A 6,588-nucleotide genomic window follows, 5' to 3' on the forward strand; every position below is an offset into this window, starting at 1 on the left:
TCTTTTCACAATTAAACTTATTCCCTCACAGCACAATTTCTCACATTCCTGTCACTTATAACACAAACATACAAACCATCAAACCATCAAACGCACCCCCCTTTTTCCCCCCATTTTCATTTAATTCTTTCATTAAATGCACATTCAAAAACACATTTTAAAATTATTCTCCTAAGTGATCATTAATGCAAACAACTTTTTACAAAACATTTTAGGTCATGAATTGAGATGTAAAGACAATGGGTTAAAAACTTAAACCTCAAAAGTTTTAGCAACCTCTAATTCTTACTACAAACCTTTCATCTCAAAGCCTAAATTCTTTTCACCTAGCTTTCCTTAAAAATAACATGACTAGGCTTCCAACATCCTTATTTTCTTTGCATCAATCAACCCTTAAGACTTAACTTTCCAACCTCAATAACTACCCACCAATAAACATTTATATACCTACACATTATGTCAAAAGAAACACTCATTTTGGGTTGCTTCTACATCCGTTTTGGTTTAATGAGGTAGGTATAATTCGGATAACAATTGGTGTAAAACGGTTACAAATGGTAAAAGACAAGCTTACGTTATAAGGTTTAGTATTTGTAACATGACCCTTATTCGCATCAAGATAGCCTCCTAACAATATTTAAAGCACTATTGCAAATATTAATACTTCACAATTTAATCAGAGATCCAGTTATAAATAGATTTATACATGTGTTTATGAAGGAGAAGTCCATTTTAACTTTCTAACTCTCTTGATTACAGTTCATGCTGATAATTTCTAAATATGCAAGCTATCCATATACTGGTCACATCCCTCTTATTCAACGTACCCCACAAAGGTGACTCTCTCCAAGCTCTAGCTCTACTAGGTTTTTCCCACATCATGAGCCAAAGGTGATCACTGCTGCATAAGTATGAGACGAATACATAAAACTAAAACTACCTAAAGATGATCACCTAGCCTTGAGATAGTAATGTCCTTGACCCATGTAGCGAACCTTCAACCAACCGATCCCAAACCGGAAAAAGGTCTTAGGTGGTTAGGTGATCTAGCACCCCAAAGGATCTATCGGCTCGAGTATTAGAAACTACTACTTAAGCTCGGATCTCATAAGCATTTTCTTTTTCTCTCTTTTTTCAATTTTTTTTTTCATACATTCATTTTTTTACATGAACATAAATGCCTTCTATGAATATCTTCTTCGTCTTCAATTTGTGATTTGTAGAAGCCGCAATGTATGATGAAGCGGATGAATAATGATGTGATCGATGATGATGATGAAGGTAGTCTTCAACTCATGACATAGAATAAAACCATTCGAACTATAATTAGCAACAGTCACCCCTTAAAGGGTCCATTAAAGTCAAAGATCTGTGATGTTTCTCCTTCAAACTTACATACCTAGCACTTATGAACATAATACTTCTTTAAGAGAGACAAAAAGCCATAAACATAAGATATGAAGCCATTTATATCCTAATCTCTGATTTAATCATTTTTCTCGCATTTTACCCTAAAGCCCTAAATACCATTGTTCATCATTTCATGATACAAATAAGTTGCACTGTCATCTTTGAAACAAATACTAAACAAGATAAATTAAGATTAAATTTTTAACATTTTTAACCAAATTTATTCAAATTTATCCCTTTTCAACTTCCACCTTCCATCAATTGTCTTTCCTCAAGCACTTAAATACTCAAAATTCCTAAGTCATAGTCAAAAAGGTCGTTCATAATTAACAAACCACTAATAATTTGCTTAAAACTAATAAACCTCATCGGCCAAAACCAAAAATTTCAAGTCAACTACTAATCACTACGGGTGCTCTCATGGGTAAACATCTCAATTACAACCTTAAAAAGTTTAAAACATGCAAACATTTCAAAATTCGCGAGAATTTATCTCTCCCCCCCACACTTAAGATCATGTAATGCCCTCATTTACATGAAATTAGATAATCAAAAAGAAATTCGAGAGGACAAAATAGTGAAAAAGGGAAAAGAAAAGAAAAGAAAACCCGGATTTTTAGATCCGTAGATCGCGGAAACACGGTGCACGATGGCGCTGAACTTAAGTAAGGTGCTGAACTTAATGACAGCATAAGAACATCGGCATCCACTCGATCACCAAAACAGCATAATTAAGTAAGTTGCTGAACTTAATGCCAGACTTTGAAAAATTAAAGCATAACCACCGTGGAACCTGAAACGAAAACATACATAACCACAAACCATAACTAATGGGGTGGTACCACCATGGTACCGAAACGCCCCATTTAAGATCCAAAGTATTAAGTTTTACCATCTACTTATTACATTCATCCTTCTACAGTACATACGAAATAAAGAAACATAAAAAAAAACATAGTTTGAAACAACCATCATGCACATCATGATAAAATAACACCAACTCAAAAGAATCAAAAGAATGGACCTCCTCCACTTCCTCCTTGCTCGAGATCTTGCGGCGAGTTAGGCGGTTGGTTGTAGGCGCGTTGATATGCGGCATGAGCTTGAGCCAAGGCGGACTCTCCATCATAACTTGGATATGGCATCCCTGGATGACCCATGAGGTAATAGTAAGGCCAACAGGACGGATGAAATTGGTCGGGTTCTGAAAGTATAGATCAAAAGAATGGTTGGTCCAAGACAACCGTGCCTCATACCCCGCCTGGTTGTACCATGTTCGATCATTCCCCTCATCGATGTGCCGGATAATCTCTTGCCTACTTTGGTCAATATAAGCCTGAGTCGCGAGATTCCCAGAGTTAATGTAAGTGCCCAAACCATCAAACCGACCATCGGTATGCACTTGCATACCCCTCAACTGTTCACAAAAAAAATCCCGAGTAATACTCGCGTTACCCGAATTCTCACCTTCTTCCATCGCCACATCAACCTCCTGGGGGGCATCCTCCGCATCGGGATCCGTCAAATCACCCTCTTCTTACGGGTGAATACCCAAATACCGAACACACTTATTATCAACTCGTACCAAAACCTTACACCCTTCGTACAATTGTGCACCCACGATTCTTGATTTCAAATCAGCCGGAATATCCTCTTTTACCAACCTTCTAGTACCCTTTGGTGTTGGAGACAAACCCAAATACTCAGCTATCATCGTGACATAAACCCCACCACACATTGGACTATTTTGGCGGAGACCCGAACTTTGCATACACAAGAACTTAGTGACACAATAAGGGATGTTAACATACACATCCGGATCCCGAATGGACATCAAATAAAACAAATCCGGCAAGCTAACCTTCTCGGTATTGTTGAAACATTGAGAAATAGTGTGGGAAAGAAACCTTTGAATAACTTGAAGACGAAAGTCTTTGATCTCCAAGTATGAACTCACACTCGCCTTAAACTTGTCTTTATTAGAAATAAGTTTCCAAGACCCATGTTTGTCCATTTTTCCCATGAAAATAGCCCCTGTTTCCAAATAATTTTTAAAAGGTTCCTCGACAATCTCTTCATCAGTATACAATTTAAGAGCATACGCAACTTCCCTCAAAGTCATTGAATGATACTTTCCTCCAAGCTGAAACGTAAGAAAATTTGCGGTGTCAATGCCTCGCATATCCGCAATGTAAGAACATGTAGTAAAAAATTCCAAGCACCAAACTTTATAGATTGGACGATCAAGATGAAGGAATTTCACCCAATCATGATACACATGCTCGCCACCAAAACCGTCAACATATTTTTGTGCTAACATCCCCTTAATCTCCTCTTCCACACCAACTTCATTCAAAGGCCCCCAATCGGGATATCGAGGTGCAATACAATCCCTATCATATAACATGTGAAGAAGATTCATCCTTTGTGTATAATTGTCAACCGATCTCGTCCACCTTAAAAATGGATGCGTTTGTTCTGTAATGCGAATTTCAAAAGGATGTGGTGGTGCTTGAAGATTAACCTCACTCGTGGATGGTTTCGCTCTTTTGTTTCCCTACAACAAAAACAAACAACCAAAAACCAAAAGTGCACAATGCATGTTAGCGTTAGCAAAAGTTTACAATTTCAACATTCATGAACAAGTCAACAGTATATGTCAACTAAATCACACATTAAGCATAACCTATATGTGACCATCAAACAAACCAAGCAAACTTTTATCACTAGCCGAACCATCTATCATTCATTCGCAATCTCATAACAAATCATATCATTATGCGCATCCATCAAGTCAAATATATAAACTCTAAGCATACAAGATTAATTCTTAAAAACTTTTCATATCAAACACTTAAAACTTGTATACAATACAATAACCCTTAACCCAATAATTGAACAAAATTAAGCATCAAGGCTAAGCATAAAAAAAAACACTACCAATATCAAACTCAATTAAAAAAAAATCAAACCAAGTCAAAAGCAGTAAACAAGTCAAAATCCCCAAATTACACATGAACCCTAAATTAAATTTCAAGCAATTCAATGATTCATGGCAATTTGTTCAACAATAACTAACATACAAGCTATATCATCACCTTAATTAATACAGTTCATCATAAAAACCCAAAACCCCCAAATCATCATACTTATGAACCCTAGAAGCAAAACAGGAAATTTAAGCACAATAAGCATGAAATCAGAAGCATAAACATGTTAAGCATACACAATCAACAATAAATTCGGCCCTAATCATGTAATTAAACACCCCCACACTTGTCTTCATGAAAACCCATAAGAACACATTATTTCAAAGACAAAATTAGAAGCAATTAGAAGAAAATAGGGTGTATTCATTACCACTTTAGATTTTGGTGCCATAATCCTTGAAAGATATGGAGATTGTAGGTGAAAAAAAAAAATACGAATAAGGGTTTGGGCACTTGAGAGAAACTACGGACATTTGTATGTGTGTATGTGGTAATGAGAATTCAAAAAAAAAAAAATTAAAAAGAAAGAAAAAGTAGCCAGGTCAGGTCCCGATCGCTGCCGCAATAGCCAAAATCGCGACCTCGATTTAATATATTACGACCGTAATTTTTTATTATGGTCGCGATTTTGCTGAAGTTCTCTTGACCCTCGTTCTGTTCAAAAATCACAGCCGCGAAATTTCGCCGTTATGGTCGCGATTTTTGATTCTTTTGACTTTTTTTTTTTTTTTGGTTTTATATTGTTTTTGGATTTTTTTATGGTTTATCAGTTAAAGCAAAAATACACACCAATTACCTAACAAATACAAACTCTACAAAATTGATTTTTAACGAGTCATTTTCTCGACTCTTTCCTTCGCTCATGCATCTTTCGGGTAGAAGGTGAGGTCCTCCTTCTCGGTGTTGTCGAATGCTTCATTATACAACTTTAACTGATGACCATTCACCTTAAAGCTTCTCCCCTCTTTATCAAACAATTCAACGTGCCCGGCCGGAAAAGCTTTCTTCACCACGAATGGACCGGACCATCGTGACCTAAGCTTTCCGGCGGAGAATTTGAACTTAGATTGAAATAACAAAACTTTATCGCCCGGTTCAAATTCTTTTCTCATCTTCAAACGCGCATCATGCCATAACTTCGTTTTCTCTTTATAAATGCGCGAATTCTCATAGGCATGGTTTTGCAATTCCTCAAGTTCATGAATTTGCAAAAACCGATGTTCCCTCGCTTCATTAAGGTCGGTATTACACTATTTAAGTGCCCAATACGCCTTATGCTCCACTTCAACCAGTAAATGATACGCTTTTCCGTAAATGAGATGGAATGGTGTGGTACCAATGGGCATTTTATATGCAGTTCGAAATGCCCATAGTGCGTCATTCAACTTCAGGTTCCAAATCTTTGGATTGTTTTCCACCGTTCTTTCAAGAATGCGTTTTAGTGCGCGGTTAGTATTCTCAACGTGACCACTCGTTTGAGGGTGGTAAGCCGTAGAGAAACGGTGGGTTACTCCATACTTTTTGAGCAACTTCTCGAGTAGTGATTTGCAAAGTGTGTACCGCGATCACTAATCAAGGCCTTTGGAAGCCCGAAACGCGAAAAGAGATTTTTAAGGAAGTCAACGACGACTCTTGCATCATTAGTAGGCAAAGCTTTTTCCTCCGCCCACTTTGACACGTAGTCAACCGCCACAAGGATGTATTTGCATTTGTTGGATGCGGGAAAAGGTCCCATGAAGTCTATCCCCCAAATGTCAAAAATCTCACAAACTTGAATACTTGTTTGGGGCATCTCATCTCTTTTGGAGATGTTTCTCGCCCTTTGGCAAGCGTCACAAGTTTTGATAAAGGCACTAGCAATCTTTGAAAAATGGTAGGCCAATAGAATCCCGAATCGAAGATTTTCTAAGCCGTATAATTAGCTCCAAGATGCCCACCCGTGGGTCCTTGGTGACAATGCTCTAAAATTTGTTGAGCTTCCTTCCCATAAACACAACGACGAATCACTTGATCCGCCCCTATTCGAAAAAGATGTGGTGCATCCCAAAAGTAAAGCTTGATATCCGCAAAGAATTTCTTCTTTTGTTGGTAAGTTAAACCTTTAGAAAGAATGCCCGCGGCTAGATAATTAGCAATTTCGGCGAACCAAGGATTTTCATACTCAATTTCAATACCCATAAGGGACTTA

The sequence above is a fragment of the Rutidosis leptorrhynchoides genome, chromosome 4 (assembly GCF_046630445.1).
Source record: "Rutidosis leptorrhynchoides isolate AG116_Rl617_1_P2 chromosome 4, CSIRO_AGI_Rlap_v1, whole genome shotgun sequence".
Classification (NCBI taxonomy): domain Eukaryota; kingdom Viridiplantae; phylum Streptophyta; class Magnoliopsida; order Asterales; family Asteraceae; genus Rutidosis; species Rutidosis leptorrhynchoides.